An 18,091-nucleotide genomic window follows, 5' to 3' on the forward strand; every position below is an offset into this window, starting at 1 on the left:
AGGTTCAACAGATCCTTAGCAAATCCAAAGCCAATAGTACTTATGGATGCATGATCAACTGCATTTGACTGGTCCAACGTTAAGAAGTTGAATCCCTTTCATTAAAAGTTATACCAGGCAGGGTTTTCCAAATATAAAGGTGTATAGATGTATACAAAAGTAATCCCTCTCAATTATCACTGTTGACCTGAGGTGTGTAGCAATGTAATTATTTCCACCCTGCCCTCTACCTGTATTTTCTTGATTTCTTCTTATTTTGCTATGTTCCAGATAGGAATTTGCATTTCCTAGATTTGCAAAGGCATGGCCCACCCTACTCTCCCTCTGGCTAGTACTTGATGCCCTCATTAGTTTGGTTACTACCAAGAGGAGTGGGAATAGTTAGGGTAAATCTTGAGTATGGCTGGTCGTAGACTTTGCAATCCTAGGAAACACAAGTTCGCGTTCGGGACATTTCTGGGCATGTGTTTACAAAAATTTATCATGAATTCATGCATAGTATACCTTTGAGCTAGAAACCTGCAGAAAAACTGGCATAAGAAGATAGAAAGTGAAGTTGATCTGGTATTAAGTCCGTCTACATGAATGAAGACTAACTAAACAATGGTCCCTCCGGAGTAAAGACCAAGGAAGCAGCTGCCGACAACACTTGGAGTCAGCATAAAGCCGGTTGTCGAACTTGTCACAGTGACCGCTTTCTTTTAACGCTTACCCTGCAAACTTTATTCACACAGAGCAGTGTTGTGGGTATGAAAGGCTAAAAGGCGTGCCAACACACAAACCTAAAGACACACACGTTTGCCTTCTGCTGCGACTTCAACTGCGGCATTGTGCGACTGTTTTGGGGAGAACAAGACAAGTCTTCCTTTTAGCTGAGAACCACAGCGCCCAGCCTGAACTCTCCCTCCCTCTTCCCCTTCAGTCCTCTGTTCCTGTCAATAGGTTTCCTACAGGCCATCTGCTCAGGGGCCAAGGGGACCACTGCCACCCTAACGCTCCTCGACACACCCCATGACCTGGCATTCTTCTCAGGCTGCCCCTGGATGACGCCCACGTAAGCTCCATGTTTAGTCTGGCACCATGTAGGTCTTGGTTCTGCAGCTCGGGCGACTTGCGAGGAATGGGGCCACACCTCAACATGGTTTAAACACAGTAGGTACATGAAGTCATGTCCTTGAATCTAAACTTGAGAATGAAAGCTGAAGGAACAAAGTATTGACACAGCAGTGTGAAACACAGGGCAAATCCCCAGAGCCTCAAAGTAATATCATGATGCTGTTAGTGCAGTTTTGAAACTACCACAGAAGCTTGGAGGTATAGAAATCTTGCTGCTTTTTTTGGTTTCCCCAACAGAGAACACACAGTAGAACAACAATGCTGAAAATAGGCTAACCATGTGCTTCTAATGGAATCAATCAAATAAATTATGCAAACAATAAAGAGGAAATAATCTCATACAAAATTAAGTACCTACAAGGTTTCATGCTTTTTGAATTATTATGTTGTGAACTAGGAACTATGAGGTCATTTGTTATTGAAAGTGACTGTTAACACAATCACACTGCCTTCCTCCTGTCAAATCACAGCCCATGGGACTTGTCTCTTATCACTTTCCTCTGGCGCTGTGACAACTGAGCTCTTAAAGGAGCAGTATGCTTAAAGCGCCACTCTTTTAGAGACAATTCATGCAAAGCAACCGCACAAGATCTTCCCGGACAAAAACAACAACAGGAAGTGAAGAAGAGAACATAGTGGAGCCGAAGACCCGGCTGTCTCCTGCTGAGTTTGTGTCATAAGAACCAGATTTAAAGTATCCTGCAGGCTGTTTGCTTGTGAGGAGAAATGTCAATCTATGAATCACTTGCTGAAAGCCCATATTACTGTGTGGTGGATTCAGCCAAAGCCACCAAACATCCATCAAAGTGCTTGTTAAGTGTCTTTCGGACTTTTTCATTATACATTTGGAAGCTCCGCGCCTGGCTCCCGACCAAAAATGACATGGCAGCCTCCTGGAAGATTTATACACGTATGCCACTGCCATTCCAGAGGGATGCCAAGAAAATAAAAACGTTCCCAAACACTTTCATATCACTGAGCGCGCATCCAGTAACTTCAGCACAAGACACAAAGTTTTTCAAACCCAGTTTTTCAAAGTTTTTCAAACCCAGTTATACTCATAAGTTAACATAAGTCATGTATTAAATGCTGACAACCCCAGAAACACACCAAAATCATAAAGTGAGATTGTGAAGGGTCACTTTGTTGTACCTTCATGTACAATGCAACATGTGGCAGGCTCACACAGCAAGACAGACCACACACACACACACTCTAGAGATAAAACTAAAGTGCTATCTAATAGATACGGGTGGAAACTAAACAGCACTAACACACAGTGTAACCCACACCTGTGGATCTGGACAATAGGAAACACAGTGCAACCTCTTCACCTCAGTCTCTCTTAATCCAAAAAATAGGAGAAACAAAGGGAGTGAAAGATAAAACACAGAGCCCAAAACATCCCTTACCTCTATGGCCACCCCGGGCTTTCATCTAAAAACTCTTTGAACAGCGTGCAAAGGACAAATCTAGCTGGTGTTCTCTGATCTGGATTCTCCCTGTAAAAGGCTTCTTGTGTCTTAAAGCAACACACGCATCTGACTCACACGCCCAGACACACTGGAGGACACGTGGAAACTCCCTCCCGGCTTTCAGGCAGCAGCGAATCACAGCCCTCCCGGGGTAACCCTGGGTAACGGACTGCCAAGAGGAAAAGCTAGGAGAGCTGGGGAGGAAAAAGTGAAAAGTTCTCAACAGAAGAGCTCTCTCAGAAAAAGAGGGATGTTTTATAGCTCTCGTCCGTTAGAGTCTCCACTGCAAAAAAAGGCTCCAGTACTCCACTGTGTTGTTTTTCCTATATCCTGCTTTTCCGCTGGCTCGGAGGAGGATGCAGGGCTTGTTACAGCCAAGGCGGTTTTCCATAGCTGTTTGAGGCGATTGGGCCAGACAAGCTGGCGTATAATGGCTGCAGCGCTGCCTGGGAGGCACTGGGGAGGGCGCAATGACTGGAGCTCTTGTCTGACCCTAAATACCACAATGACCCATGGAGGAGGCTAGAGAGGCAACCCGCTACTGGGGAGGGCGAAAGAGAGTGTGTGTGTATACACGTGTATGCATGAGTGAGACTGAGGCAGAGGATAAGAAAAACGTTTAGTGAGTAAAGACAGAGGTTTGGTGTGAAAAAAAGAGGAAACCGAGTTAGCTCCATGTTTGAAAGCTTCTCGGGGCCAGAAGCACGGTGCCCACAGAAATGTTTCATAGGGGTGGCCAGATGGGGCCGATCAAAATCTTGGGGTGGTTCACCAAACCAAAAGCCATAACTGAATTTTTGGAATTTGATTATGCTGTTGAAGTACAAGCTAGTTGAAAACTATGCCAATATTAAGAGCTAGGGAACTGCATACTGATGTACCTTGTTTTTATCTGATAGTTAACATTACTATCTGATGTGCATAGACTAATACTGGTACAGTTAGCATTTTGATTTCCACAAGAATCCTGTTTCAATGATATTCAATGATTATTCTGCAAAAAGGGTGATTGTCCTGTTCCTTAAAAAGACAAATACAGCTTTCATTTTTAGCAGATTGATTTTAAGGAAGAAATATTTACTGGGTTTAAGCCTTCTCAAGTTTAGGGAAGACTCATGGCTATCCACAGAATCAAGCGGCAACCAGCGGGGCTGAAAAATGAAGCCAACACTGAAGTGCCAAAAACTGCAGTTCCCTTTTTGGCCACTTGAGGCTGACTTAACAGCACAGCCAATCCATGTTAAAATGCCCAACTTTATAGCGGACATAAACGTAAATGGGTTGAATTTTTATATAAATTACCCGTTTACATTTTATTAAGGCTTAAAGTTTTGAAAAATCAAGGGCAGGCAACTTTAAATGACAGGCTGTTCCTCAGCTTCTCTGTCATACCCACCCCGATTTTCTCGACAGCACAAGCCTAAATATGGTCACTTCTGACTCTAAAAACAATCTACATGGCGACTACCAAAATGCCAAACCGCAAAATGCCAAACCGGAGTCCTCAAACCAGTGGGTGACGTCACGGAAGTTAAGTCCATTACTTTTACAGTCTATTTTAACTAACTTAGTCAGTTAGTTAACTTATAACTAATTTCATGTAGGTTTCATTAAGAATTCAAGGGCCCCCTTTGAAAATGGCTGTGGCAGTTGTTTACTCACCAAAATTTAAGCTATGCTGACATGGTTTGTATCATAGGATGCCTTGGATTGTCTTGTCTCCCAAGATACCACTATCTTTGCGCTAGCTTAAAAAAATGAGCACCTCATAGCCTCTTAAGGAAAGTAATTATCGTGTCCAGATATTTTCACCAGCAGGGTCACATACCCCCTGGCCTCCCCACTCGGAGTGCCACAGGCCAGAGCAGGCAATTGTGCATCTCATTTTGAGGAGCTAATTGAAATTCAAGGAAATGAGTCAAAACCTTTACTGGAGTTAGAATTTTTGAAATGCACTGCAAGTGTTGTGACTAAGTCATATCCCAGCGGAGACGCACTTGAGACTGCCGTCGGTCTAAAACTCGCACATGCCTCTATTTGTCTGTAATTCAAATAACTGTGGTCTCACAGTCTCAGTGGACCCATTCAGAAAGCCACACCAGTACACAACACAGCATCAGAACTGGACCAAGGGTGCCAAACTGTTCCTAAAGCTGCTTTGGCGGACCGGTTGTTTATTCTAAAGAGTTATTGGTGTTCAGGGACATCACTCCTACAAATGGAAAACTTTAGAGCCTATGTCACTAGAATGCCCTTCTCTAGAAATTAATCTCGGCCTGAATAGCTATTCAAAGTCACGACCACGACACGCTGTATGAGCAGCTGTGGGATAGTCTTCTATCAGCCGGCTGCTTGACATAGAGACATCAGCTCCGGGACACAATATTAGCAGCGTTCACCGGGGCTAAACAACATTGTTAACAACACAATAGTCCTCGTGGCCTAGTCTGAGCTGCTCTCAAAGCCCTTTGTCCGGCTTTAGATGGAGGCAGCTAAAAGGTTGGTCAACATCACGCTCGGAGGGGCTGGGAGGCATGAAAAGAGTGAGGCGCACAGAAAGAAAGAAAGAAAAGGCAGGGAGGACCACTGTGGTGCATATTCATACAGAGCAGGTGCCGGGTCTAATTCCTTACGGCCAAATGATCTGACCGCTAATTAAGATCAATTAAGGCCCCAGCAAGCTCTCCAGAGACAAATTTAATCCCTCTGTACCTAAGCTCTGGGCAACTGACTCATGCAAACATTGACCAAATTTCAACTGCTGATCTGAATGCCAAAGCTGGTGGTGAGAGCTGAAGGTCACATTGTACTTCATCCTTATAATGAGATAATTACTGATTTATCATATTCTGCCCATACCTGTACCTTACTCGAGAGTAGCAGCACAGGAAATACAAAGAAAAGCAGGGTCTCCACAAAATTTGTGGACAAAATTATAAGATTTTTCCATAACTTTCAAAGGATCTATAATTCAAAAAAATGTTCTTGCCCCACTTACCTGTTTTTTCAAACATATGAGATTCAAACATAATTTTAGCTCGCTGGCACACATTAAGGAAGAGATGGGATGCAGGGAGGAAATGGAGAAATAAAATGTCACGCACTGACGCACAATCAAGCCATGTTACATCAACCGCTTGAGAAAATAAATTTTCCATTATGTTACATTACCGTGGAAGATAATCCACGGGAGATTACTGTATTTCATCAGTCAAAACAAAATTTCATGACTTTTCCAGAACTTTCAAAGATTTATAACCTTTTTAAACCTGGATTGACATATATCTTCTTGCGCTGCATTCAGACACATTCCACAGGTGTTTTGAGCGCTGAACAAATTAGTTTGATTTCTTTCACAAACATGGAAAAAAAGGCAATGATCAACTTGAAAAGAAATGTCCTGCAAATTGCAAGAATTTAGTAGTTTTAGAAAATTATATTTATCAAAATAAGGAAAATGTTGATAAAACTATACTTTATTTCATATATATTTAAACTTTTGTTACAGAATTCTACATTTTTAATACAGTTTTTTCCAGTCACTTCCTTGTTTGTTGCTGGGGTTTTTTTTGTCCTATTTTTTCCAAATTTGTTGAGAATTTGGAGGGAATTTTTTTCTTATTGTTAAGTTGCTCATTGCCCTATTTCTATTTTTAAAAGAACTCAACCCAGTTTACTCAAGTTCCAAAGGGTTAAAAATGCAATCATGTTTCCAAAACTTTCGATTATTATTATTTTTTAATATAATTTAACTTACTCCATGACTTTTCCAGGTCTGGAAAACATGATTGAAAAATTCCAGGGTTTTCATGACTGTGGGAACCTTGGAAAAGACGTATCTAATGGGTTTAAACATGGAGGAAATCAGGGCCACTACTGTTGTATACATGGCGACAGAGGTTACGAAGAGCTTATCTGCAGAGCTTTGCTTTGGGATAAAGATTTCAAACACCGGGATCCCCTCAGATATTGAGGTCTAAGATGACTCCTGATGGCCTTTCGGTCTCTCTGCCCAATAGACAGTGTGGCAATCTCACAATGCTCACAGAAATCCACTTCCCACAATGTGCGACGACAGTTACTTCAGTTAAACCGACATTATGTCATAAAGCTACTTCCATAATGGCTGATAGTGACAGGTTAAGGTGAGTCCGGCTGTGAGGGGGTTAAAAGGCCCAGAGCGCTTATACTGGCTTATTACATGTTTAACAGAGAGGTAGACACCTTAACTTTCCATGTAAATGACTCTTTTAAAAATACATAACTTATGTCACATTTAACCTCAGACAGATTACTTGCAATAATCCATCTCCAATGAAAAACTCATGCTGGCAGAGCTGTGCTCGTAGGGCTGATGAATGGCATGGAGAAAGAGAGTCAGAGCGCAGAGTCAGAGGGAGACATACGAGTTTTCAGTCAGCATGTTAATATTTCTCGTCTTCCTCATAAACAGCGTGATGGAGCCACTGTTATAGCTGGAGGCCGTTTATGGTTTGATGCCATTGATTATCCTGCTCACTGGGGACTGCAGTCTGCGGCAATTTGTGAACCAAGCGTCCGTTGGGAGGAAATAAATTGATCTTAATTGCTCATTTTAGCAGAGATTAGTAGACTGCCGCACCCACAAGCAAGGATTTAAATATCAATGGTCTAGAAAGGCAGTGGAAATTACAACTAGATGATGGTCGGAGGAACTGGGGGTGCAGACTGATGGAATTCACTTAGGATGGAGGGCTTTAAGTCGGGGTGAAAGGTCAAGTCTTTGTTTGGTGGATCCACTCACAGCCTTGTCTGTCTGACAATTCAGCCACTGGGGTTTATCTTGTATCCAAATATTTTCTTAAAAAGGTGATGTCTGTAGTTTTCTATCTAGACCATACCCCCCTCCACTAAAAGTGCTTTTTTGCTTCTTTATTTGCCATTGACAATCTCAGGTTGTTTTGAATTTTCCAACAACGTGATGGATCCATTCAGAATTTGGTCTTTTTGTTAAAGAGTAAGATCCTTTTGTTTAACCAGCAACAGCCCCAAAATCACTAGAATCAAACCAAGACTCCATTTGAATGAACAGTGATTTTATCATTGTAAATATACAACATACATAATAGTAAAAACTTACATTCTTAGTTTGTTTTCCACTGTTCCAACAATCACTCTTTGTTCAAAGAAACCATTAATTCATACAGTCTGATGTGAAAACTACGGCCCTATACACACTAAAAACATTATTTCTTTATATGGAGGCTGCTGGGTTTGGTGATGGCGTTTTCAGGGCTGTCTCTGGTTAAACAAAAAGGTGGTGCTTTCACAAAATATTCACATATTATGATATATTTTTGTAAAAATCGGCAAATAATATAAGCGCTACAACAGTCTGGTAAGTACACAAAATTACATCATTTATCTGTAATGAAGCCCATAAAACCAGAAAAAGACTTACACTTACAATGTTACAGTCCAAACTCTGAGACAATGCCTAGCGTCATTTCACAATAACAATATAAAATCAATATATCACCAGGCCCTAATTCAGGTTAAAAAATTTAGAAGTTATCCTTTAAACCGAACATCTTTGCATATAAAAAATAAATAGAGCTTTTATAAAAACTCCTTGACATTGAGTTTACTTATAAGAGGTGTTTTTGTTGTTAATTTTTCCCTTAAGAACACTGTGTGTACACGTGTTTCTCATATTCTATGCCATTCATATCATTCAAAGGTTCCACCATCCATCCTCTATTCCTCCCTCTCCGCCTCCTCATCTCACTGTCCCATACGGTGAAATCTCTATTTGCTGCCAGCCTCCCCTGCTGCCGACTCACTTTATTTTCTACAGATTGGAGCTTCTGTCAGACAAGACAGTCCAAAACACAGAGAGTCCAACACTCTCCACTTTAATTTAACCAGGATATGCGGGCGCATGCAGGCTCTCTGCTCACAATAGAGGGGTGATGAGTGTCTGTGTGTGTGTGTGTGTGTGTGTGTGTGTGTCAGAGAAGACAACACCTCAGGGTTTGTCCTCTGCTGACAGCAGTGGTGTAGAAATTTAAAATGAGAAATGTGCTGTAAACATCTTCGAATGCTTTGTTGAGTGGAGACACTGACTCGGAACATCCTCAAGGGGGTGTTGGCACCCATATGCTGCTTAATAGTGCATGTGTGTATGTCCACACACTTTTTCATTTGCATGTTTTGAGTGGCAGAGTGAGGAATAGGTTAACACACAAAAAAAGGCTGTGTGTGTGCATGAGATCCAGCAAACAGCTGGAAGACTGCAGGTGCAAATCAGCTTTCCATCAGCTTCTCTGCTAATTAAGCAGCTTAATGGACAGAAGAAGAAGGTCGTTTTGAGGGTTAAATCTGTGAAGGAAGGAGGCATGCATGCACACACACACACACACACACACACACACACACACAGCATGTGCTTGAACTTTATCCAAAGCTACAGTATCTATCTACAATTTAGCCGGATGGATTTTCTGGTGCAATAATTCTGCTCACACACACACCTCAACATCTGTGCTGCAGCAGAACACTGCAACCAAGTTTATTCAGCTTCATGTCATCTTCATATAGTCTAAGCTAAAGCAGTGCAACCTTTAAAAGCCCCTGTGTTGAAAGTTAAAGAGAGAATGCCTGGAGGTGACTGCAAAAGAAAAACAACGATTGACAGGCGGTGCATATGAAACATGTGGAATCTGAGTCTTTAGCAGCCAAAGGGTCAGATAAGAGACCCGCAGGCTCATGGGAAAACAAGCGCACACCCAGCCCTGCCCAGGAAGACGGGGCAAAGCACGACAGCTTCCTCGCACAAAGGGGAAGGAGAGATACTAATTATCTCTCCACTGATAAGAGATAGGGCGAAAAAGTGCCTTTGAGGTGGAGAAAAGAGAAAAGAACGACATTCGTTGTTCACCTTCAGGAAGGTCAGTGTGAATCTCAGGCGTCATCAATAAAGACAAAATCTTTTTTCTCCTCCTTCACTTTTTGCCACAGTGACTTTGTATATTTTGCACATAACACACCTGCATTAAAGACCATTCACAAACTGTATTATCTCCACTGGAATTGACTGTGGCTGTCCTTTGTGCTCTGCGGGATAATCTGTCACACGCTCCGCAGTGTGAGCTCAAGTGATTAATACGATCAGCCCGCGACTCACTCACTCATTACCATAGCAATAGCCACTGTAGTGTACTGCGACAGTCATGTGAGACACACTTCGGTCTCCCTAAGGTGATCCATCAGAGATCATTGACCATCGCGGTGCACATGGAGCCAGCTGCTAGAGGTCGCTGCGCAGTATCAGGGAAACAATGAGGATGCTGGGGGATTTCAGGTAGAAGTGCACAGCAATCAATGGGCTCATACAGAAAGCAGAAGTCACACGTGCACAGTCAAAACCAGCACGCACATGCAGCATCAATCACAATACTCAACAGGAGGGGGGAAAAAAATCAATTGAAGGAGCAGAAATCAATTCATCTGCGATTTGAAAAGAGGTAAACGCTCAAAGTGCCCCAGACGTGAACTGGCACCATAAAAGCCGCAGCCTTCGAGTTAAAATGACATTTGTCTGGTCAATGCAGCTCTATCTGGGGTAGTAGGGCAAACAACCAAGTCTGGCTTTGTCCCAGCAGACACAAACACAAACACAAAAAGCTCCTACACACACCTGCTAAGCTAAGCTGGCACATACTGCTGCAGGGGGGAGGGCCAAACACTCTGCATCCAGATGCTCTGTTGGTATATATATGTGCAAGTGTGTGTGGCTCCTTTCCCCATCCATCACTGCCACAGACATGCATTAATCCCTCTCTGCATTCTTGAGGAGCTCTGACGCCAGAGGGAGCTTGCCCTTGTGGCCTCCCTCCACCCTCCACCATGGGTGTACAGCACCCAGCGTCGAGTCACTTTGCTGCAGGTTTAAAAAAAAAAAACTTGATTCAAAAATGTGTGTGAGCTGATGGATCACCAACATGTGATTTAAGCTTGAAAAGCCAGAGGACAGTTTGACACTAATGGATATGGTAATTCAAATGTTATCTCCCTATGCCAAGGCGAGCCATATGTTCATGGTAAACTAGCGCTCCAACTGGCAGTGCCTCTCCCTTTATGGCCTATTAAGGGCCAAAGTGTCCATCACAGTCGGGCCAAACAGAACATGAATCACTCAGCTCGCTCTGATCGAAATCATGAGCATTATTCTATTCAGCGTACCAGTTAAGAGACAATCTGGCTGCTTACACGAGGAGAAAACCTTTAAAAATTATAAGTCAGTGAGAAATACTAAATTTGGGAATGACTGGGTCACAGCAAATGTTGGTACTTGCTCAGCACTTTCTAATACATCACAGTCATGCCTGCTGAAGCCGTGAATTGTGACAAACTGACAGGCAAAAGCCAAGATGATGCTTGAAGTCTGTTTGAAGTGGGTAGACCAGTCTGGGCCTGTCTGGTTGGTTTGCTCATGGTGGTCAAGGTTAAGAAAGATAACAAAGGAGCAGCTATCCATTAGGGGCCATTACCTGAAGCAATTACAGTCCATATTAAAGCCTTTCTTTAACCACATTGGCAGGTTTGAAAGACAGCCTCTTGTTAAGTGCTAAGGATGGATTTTAACTGGTGAGAACATCATCTAAACATAGCAGACCAGTCAATGTGGTGCAAAAAAAATGTCCACTTTAGCACAAGATAATTCAGTGTAGGGATGTCAGTTTCTATTGCCACAATTTAAACAGGCCAAAACTTTTGTTTAAGTAATAGCGTATGCTTTTAATGTGGCGCTCCACTGACTGAGAGAGCTTTAGCACTACATTTCAAAGCACTATCTATTTAGAAGTGATGGAATTTTATTATTTTTTTATTATTGCTTTTTATTATTATTTATTTTCTGTAAGCCATGCTATCAGACAGCTGGCCAGGTGTGCACAGGTGAGTAAAAGGCTTCATTTTGGGCACAAAGCCCTTTAAGCACTGCTGAGTATGTTGGTACCACTAGCTGTGCTGACACAACTAAAGCTGATAAAACATAGTCAACAATGCTAAAATGGGTTTTACATCTCAAATTTGAGCCGCTTACTCATCAGGGAGAGCTGGGGCAACTGGTCGCCTGTGTCCACAGCAGCACTGTGGGGAAGGGACAGCATTATTACTTAATTATTATTATGTGTACATACCTTATTTCCTCTATGTACATACTTATTTTATTACTTATTTATTGTTACTTGTTATTGTTATTTTCTTTGTTACATTTCACTTTTCTTTTTTCATGCTGCTGTAACATTTGGAATTTCCCCCAATGGGGGATCAATAAAGGAATATTCTATTCTATTCTATTCTATTCTATTATTTGCCATACTCCCAAGAACACTGCTATCCAACGAAAGTTAGCATGTGCACGTGGGTTTTTAAAATACAGGTAAACTCAAAAAATACTGCATTCCCATGACCAGCAAACAACACACGAGGCTGTCAGTTTTTGTGTGTGTGCGTGTGTGTGTGGGTTGTTTTGTTGGTGTGTCCGTGCGACGTCACAGACAGGCAGGAGAACAGGTCAACAGTAGAAAGGAACAGAGGTCTTTGAAAACTTTTCAGTAGTTCTTGTTCTTTATATATCGCATACTGATTCTGTCTCGCTTTCAAACTCGGTGCAGATGAATTTGGATCAGTGTTTTAGCGCTGCTTAGGAGGAGACAGATGGTAATTAGTGGTGTAACTTCATTGCATCTCGCCAGTTAAAGAGCTAAAATTAGCGGATTCACGACGATCTAAGCCGGACACAATAAAAACCCATGACTACTGCAGAGTCATTTTGGACGGGTGTGAATGCAGATCGTATGCATTCTCACTGCATTAAAAAGCCAGATGTTAGCGGGTGTTAACAGGTTTTTTGTGCATTGGGAATGAGGCTTAAGTTAGCTAGCTAGCTCACTCCTACCAGACCTGAGTGGAGTGGTGTGCAGTACAGTAAAAAGAAGAATAGCAAAATTAACCTATAGATCAACATGTGAAACCAGTCAAATATTCTCTGTGGTTAACCAATTAACAGTTAACCGGAGAGACAGTTAACCAATTAACAGTTATCAGCTAAAACCCCTTATCAATTGCCTCTCAGCTTGCTTTTTTCATGTTAAAAGCTGCTGGGGTCTACTTTATTCTGCCGTGTTTCAACATATTGACACTTTAAGAAATGTCTGAAAAAAGTGAAATTGAAGTGCAAACCAGGAGGATTATCCCTCTCCACCAGAACGGAGGATTAAACTTGTTTAAAACTAATTCCAGGACTGCATCGCTTATTAGGAGTGACCTTTTTTTGCTGCGGTGAATCCAAACTACATCACAAATGCATTAGGCGTCACAGGAATGCAATTTCTCTCTGTTTAAAAATGAAAATGATCATGATGATTCACCAGGAAGGCTTTAGTATTCTCATCACACTGTCCAGCCTGTGTGAGACAAACATACATCCTCGTCTCCAGCAGAGCAGAATGGAGCTAGGCGACCGGCTGTAGATGGCAGGATAAAGGCAGAGAGGTTGTCAGCATCAGGTCACAGACCTACATCAGAGCCCTGTAAACACAGGACCACAGTCTGGACTGCTAAATAAACCATCCATCAGGTGAAATCAACCCTGTTTAGACCAGTCCTGCTGTACCTGGAGCCTATACGCATACGTGTTTACACACATTCAGCTTATACATTTCTTTAAATGCTCGTTCAGCCTCTAAAAAAGGAAGCATCTTACTTATAACACAGCTTTAGTAAACACGCTTCTGAGCTCACATGCGAAGAAAGCTCATGTAAATCTCCACATAAAGTAACAAGCTTCTGACGTAAAGCTGCTCACAGCGACTGGCTTTCCACAGAAGACGGAGAATAACTAATATTCTTTGCTGAGCTGGCCGTCGATCAAAGGTGGGTAAATTCCCGAAGCAATAAACAGGTTATGAAATAAAACCAGCTTAGTGCAATCTTGCCTTTACAGGAAGGCAGAAACACTATTGCTCCTGTTATCATTAACCAAAACAATTTGTTTTATTGCAGCTTCAAGCCCAGCTGGCCCTAATATACAGTATCTGTTACTGTCCGAGACAGACTTACAGAGCAGATAAGAGGAGAGGAAATCTGAGCTGGACTGTCTGCTCAGCATCCTGAAGGCACTGATGATGGGTGAGACAGCTGGTGAGGAGCCAGACGCAAACACACACACACACATGGAAATTTTACTCATCTCCAGAGCCACCAGATCTGGATGTGTGAGGTTTCTCTGTGCACGCAGCAGGCTCTTAAATATCTGCATAGGATACAGGCAAGCACCTATGTGCACATATGAGCTTGTACAGAAGCTTTTTTCGGTCATTTGCAGTGGTGGAAGAACTACTCGGATCACTCCGGCAAAAGTAGCAATAATACAGTGAAAAATACGTTGTTACAATTAAAACCCTGCATTCAGGACTTTCCTTAAAGGGACAGTTCCTCCCAAAATCAAAAATACACATTTTTCCTCTTAACTGTAGTGCCATTTATCAATCTAGATTGTTCTGGTGTGAGTTGAGGAGTATTTGAAATACCAGAGATGTCTGCCATAACCCCAATATAATGGAAAGGAATGGCACTCAGCTTGTTGCGCTTCTTGCGCACAAACTTTTTTTTTTTTTGAAGAACTGTGCAGGCTCTTGCTCACGACAGTGCAAGATGTGCAAATAAATGGCATCCTCAGCTGAGCTGTAACGTTAGTTAGTTCAGTGTTAGGGGTCGACCGATATTGGTTTTTCAGGGCCAATACAGATACCAATTATTAGTAATTATTGAGAACAATGATTGATATTTGGAACCAATATGCATTTACAATGAAAAGGGAAAATCTTACTGTCAATATTTAGAATTTGTAACATAAAACTCCAACACAAAGCTATGTTTAAATGCCTTTGGCAAATGTAAAATCAAAACTGAAACTTTCAACATCATTTCTGGAGAGAGACATTACTGTTTTTTCAAATGCAATTTTTTGGTGCGTTGAACATCACAAGGCGAGTGCCATCTCTTAGTTCCATTACATTGGAGAAAAGGCAGACATCTCTATGGCTGACATCTCCAAGACTCGGCACCTCACGCCAAATCAATCTACACTGACAAATAGCACAAAGGGTTAGAGGATAAATATGACTGTTTTTTTATCTAAGGGTAAACGGTCCCTTTAAGTACAGTAATCCAGTAGAAGTCACAATGCACCACTGCTCATTTCATTTAAGCTAATGTACTTTATTTGAAACAGCTTCAACAGAGTTGATTTCATTACAGCAGCCACTAAACAACCACACCCGAGAGTGTAAAAACCACGAATTACCATTAACCTTAGACTGTGGAGAAAATGTGTCTGTCTGTGAGAAATAAGGCCACATTTTACACATCATACAGAGGAGGAGCTCCGTGCTCACAAACTGGTTAAACACCTTCACTGAGTGTTTAGAAACATCTTTGCATGTCTGCTTTGCCTTTTTCCCAGCACATGTTTTAGTTGGTAGACGACGCATGACCTAGTTTCTGTCCCCAAACTGTGTCATAGGTTAAAATGCAATTCTGTGGAAGTATAGTGTGAAACCTGTTTGGAGAAAGTTTTCTTGGTAACACACACATGTGCAGTTTGTGCCTTTGTTCTGCGACTCCTTTTCATGTCAAGCAGAAACATTTTGGCAGGAGTTCTGCAAGGCTCACTCTAAAGTGGCCCAAATGGCAAAGGTGAGATTAGATTTCACTCTTGAATTATCACAAGAAATTAGCCGGGAGCCGTTATCGACCTATAATCCAGAACAGGTGCTCAACAAAGCACTCAAGCAGTGGCGTGTTTAAGTGGGAAAGTTAAATAAACGCGACAACAAAGACTGACCTGTGTCCGCTGCAAGAAAAACACCTAAACCAGTTTCTCTAGTCACGCGGACGCAGGGGCACGTGAACTAATTCGATTGTGGCAGAAAAGTCACTGGCAAATCTTTGCAAAACAAACTCCTTTGTCCGGCTCTGCAAAGCCTTTTCATTCAGGAATGTGGTTTATAAAGACTGATAACACAGAGACGAGCCAATGCGGGCACCGAGTGGCACCTCATCTAAGGCCATGGCAAGGCTCTGCTAAGCGCTAGCAGCTGTGCCACATGTGCACCACTTTTACCGACATGATTAAATTAAGGCCTCTGCCAAACTCATTATTATCCCATCCATATAGGGAGGCTCAAGAATGTCAATGAGGGCCGTGCTCATTATGCAGTCGTTATGCGCGGTGCCCACAGAGAAACAAGAACTTTCACACGACTGCAGACTGTAAATCAGAGGCATATCCGAGCTGGGGCTTGTGTCACTGAAAAATTATAGGCCGGCCCTTAATTTTTACTCTGTAAAATAAATTCCTCGACCAATTGAATTACACCACACGGGCAGATGCGACAGTCCGGTGATGTCCCACAGGATGGGCTGGTGGAATCGACAGGCAGATGCTCCCACCAGTAGAGGTCACGAAAGGTCAAGCTGTTCCATTATGAGAGGACAAGGGTGGTATTTATTCACAGCCGTTCCCTCCGAAGCAGGGGTGGGCTTAGAGGGAATGGAGATGGATACTTAACCCTTAAGGCAAACGCCTGACTACAATCCATCCACTGTTCCTCTCATTACTGCTGGAGATACGGAGAAACTGTTTTACCCACACCCACTGAGAAGAAGGTATGAAAAAAGAAGTCGCTGCAAAAATTCACAGATTACCCGACTCCAGAATGATCAAGAGAAAGTGCTGCCACCCAGGCAAGAGAATAACAAAAGAGCACAGAGGGGGGGTGTTCTCACAATACACACTGCAAAGATCCATACACTGTAACTCACTTTAAACAGCAATAATGACCACAAAAGCATATAGTGGTTTAAACAGTCAAACCTGACCTGGCTTTGAGGCTCCTTTGTCTACATCAAAGAGACTCTAATGTACCAAACAGCATATGGACGACGAAGGTTTTCAACATTTTTCAAAATACGTTCAAACATATATTGGCCTCAGACTCCTGTGGCTAGCCAAAGTGTATTGCACAACGTGCCAAAAAAGCCTAGACATTAAGCACGGTGATACTGATGCTGGTAAAAGATCGGAAAGAATGAGTGCAGTCTTCCAGCTTGTTAAAATACTTGTTGGCTTCGAAAAAAGCCTGTGGCATTATATGATAGCATGATTAGCAAAGGCAGGAGGCACGTCTGGGACCCAACATGTGCACTTAGGCAATCCCCCTTCTACACAAATACCCGCACGCACACACTAAAACACACACACACACACACACACACACACACACACACACACACACACACACACACACACACACACACACTTATCGTTTCAGAAAAGCTGTCCAATGACTAACAACCTACTTTCTTTTGGGCCAATTAGGTGTTAAGCATGCCACTGAAAAACAAAAGGTTGAAATGTGTTAATTTAAGCTTCCACATCCTTACTCAAGATTTCATCAGTCATAGGAAAAATGAACACACGATTCATCGAGTGAAAGACAAAATGATTCATGAGGCTAATAATACAACCTGACTGTGTAAGTACAGTTTTTCACCCAGCTCCCTGAACTGTAACAATCATCTTAACTGTCAGGAAACCCCAGTTCCTGGCATTTCTCCACAATGTTATTATTAGTTTAAGCCCGGGCTTGCCAGTACGAATTTATGCACTGTATAATATTGTTATTAGTATTTTAAAAAAAGGGGGCAACCACAAGTTTCCAGTGAGGCCGATGGCTCCACGCGAGCAGACCACAGGGCTTGCTGTCGGAGGCGAAACCGCCCGCTCGCTCGCACACACACAAAATTACTAGTGAGGAGCAGGACGAGCGCCTAAAGAGACAAGGGCGGTTTTCAAAATAGCTTCAAGAAAATATCTCAGTTATTAAAGCCATTCTTTTACAGTTAAACTCTGCCGGGTAGAAACAGACATCTGAGCTGAGAGAATTGGCTGATGAAAGCTGCCAACATGAGAGCAAAGGTACCTAAAGCAAAATAAGAAAAAATTAAGCTTTGAGTACTTTTTATATTGACAGAAAAAATGAATTGCAATAAGCCAGACACCAAAGTCAGCGGACTGAGTGACACTACATCAGCCACCTATTAGTCACCAGTCAGGGCGTGCTCCTTGGATCACTAACCTTGTGAGACTGTGAATAAATGATTTCACCCTCCAAAGGGGAAATGATTTATAATGAATGACTTCACTGCTGTATGCATTCACTTTACACTAGATCCTGTCACATACAAGGCGAATATCAATGAGTATATAAAAGGGAGGTTGCTGGGTGTAGAAAAGAAGTGCTCTAAGCGAAGTGTTTTTCTTTCTTTGATATGTTAGCAAAAGGACTCATATCATGAAAGCAGATGAGATGAGATCAAAACTTACAGCCAACAGGCGGTTCACACACAGCTTCTCCATCAACACTGATGATGAAGGCTTTGAGAGAGTT

At 42.3% G+C, this 18,091-nt stretch overlaps 1 protein-coding gene across 4 annotated transcripts in view; it reads right to left on the reverse strand.

The window, feature by feature from the left end:
* tiam2a (TIAM Rac1 associated GEF 2a) overlaps nt 1-18,091 on the reverse strand; it is a 109,819-nt gene that overhangs the window by 62,118 nt on the left and 29,610 nt on the right. Inside the window, exon 1 of one of the 4 annotated variants that reach the window (XM_042501509.1) lies at nt 2,529-2,629. The exons of the other annotated variants lie outside the window; for them this stretch is intronic. The gene's annotated coding sequence lies outside the window, so the exon portion shown is untranslated. Of the gene's footprint in view, nt 1-2,528; nt 2,630-18,091 lie in introns of those variants that run through there. 4 annotated transcript variants of the gene reach the window in all.

This window comes from Plectropomus leopardus, chromosome 14, assembly GCF_008729295.1.
Source record: "Plectropomus leopardus isolate mb chromosome 14, YSFRI_Pleo_2.0, whole genome shotgun sequence".
NCBI classification, from domain to species: domain Eukaryota; kingdom Metazoa; phylum Chordata; class Actinopteri; order Perciformes; family Serranidae; genus Plectropomus; species Plectropomus leopardus.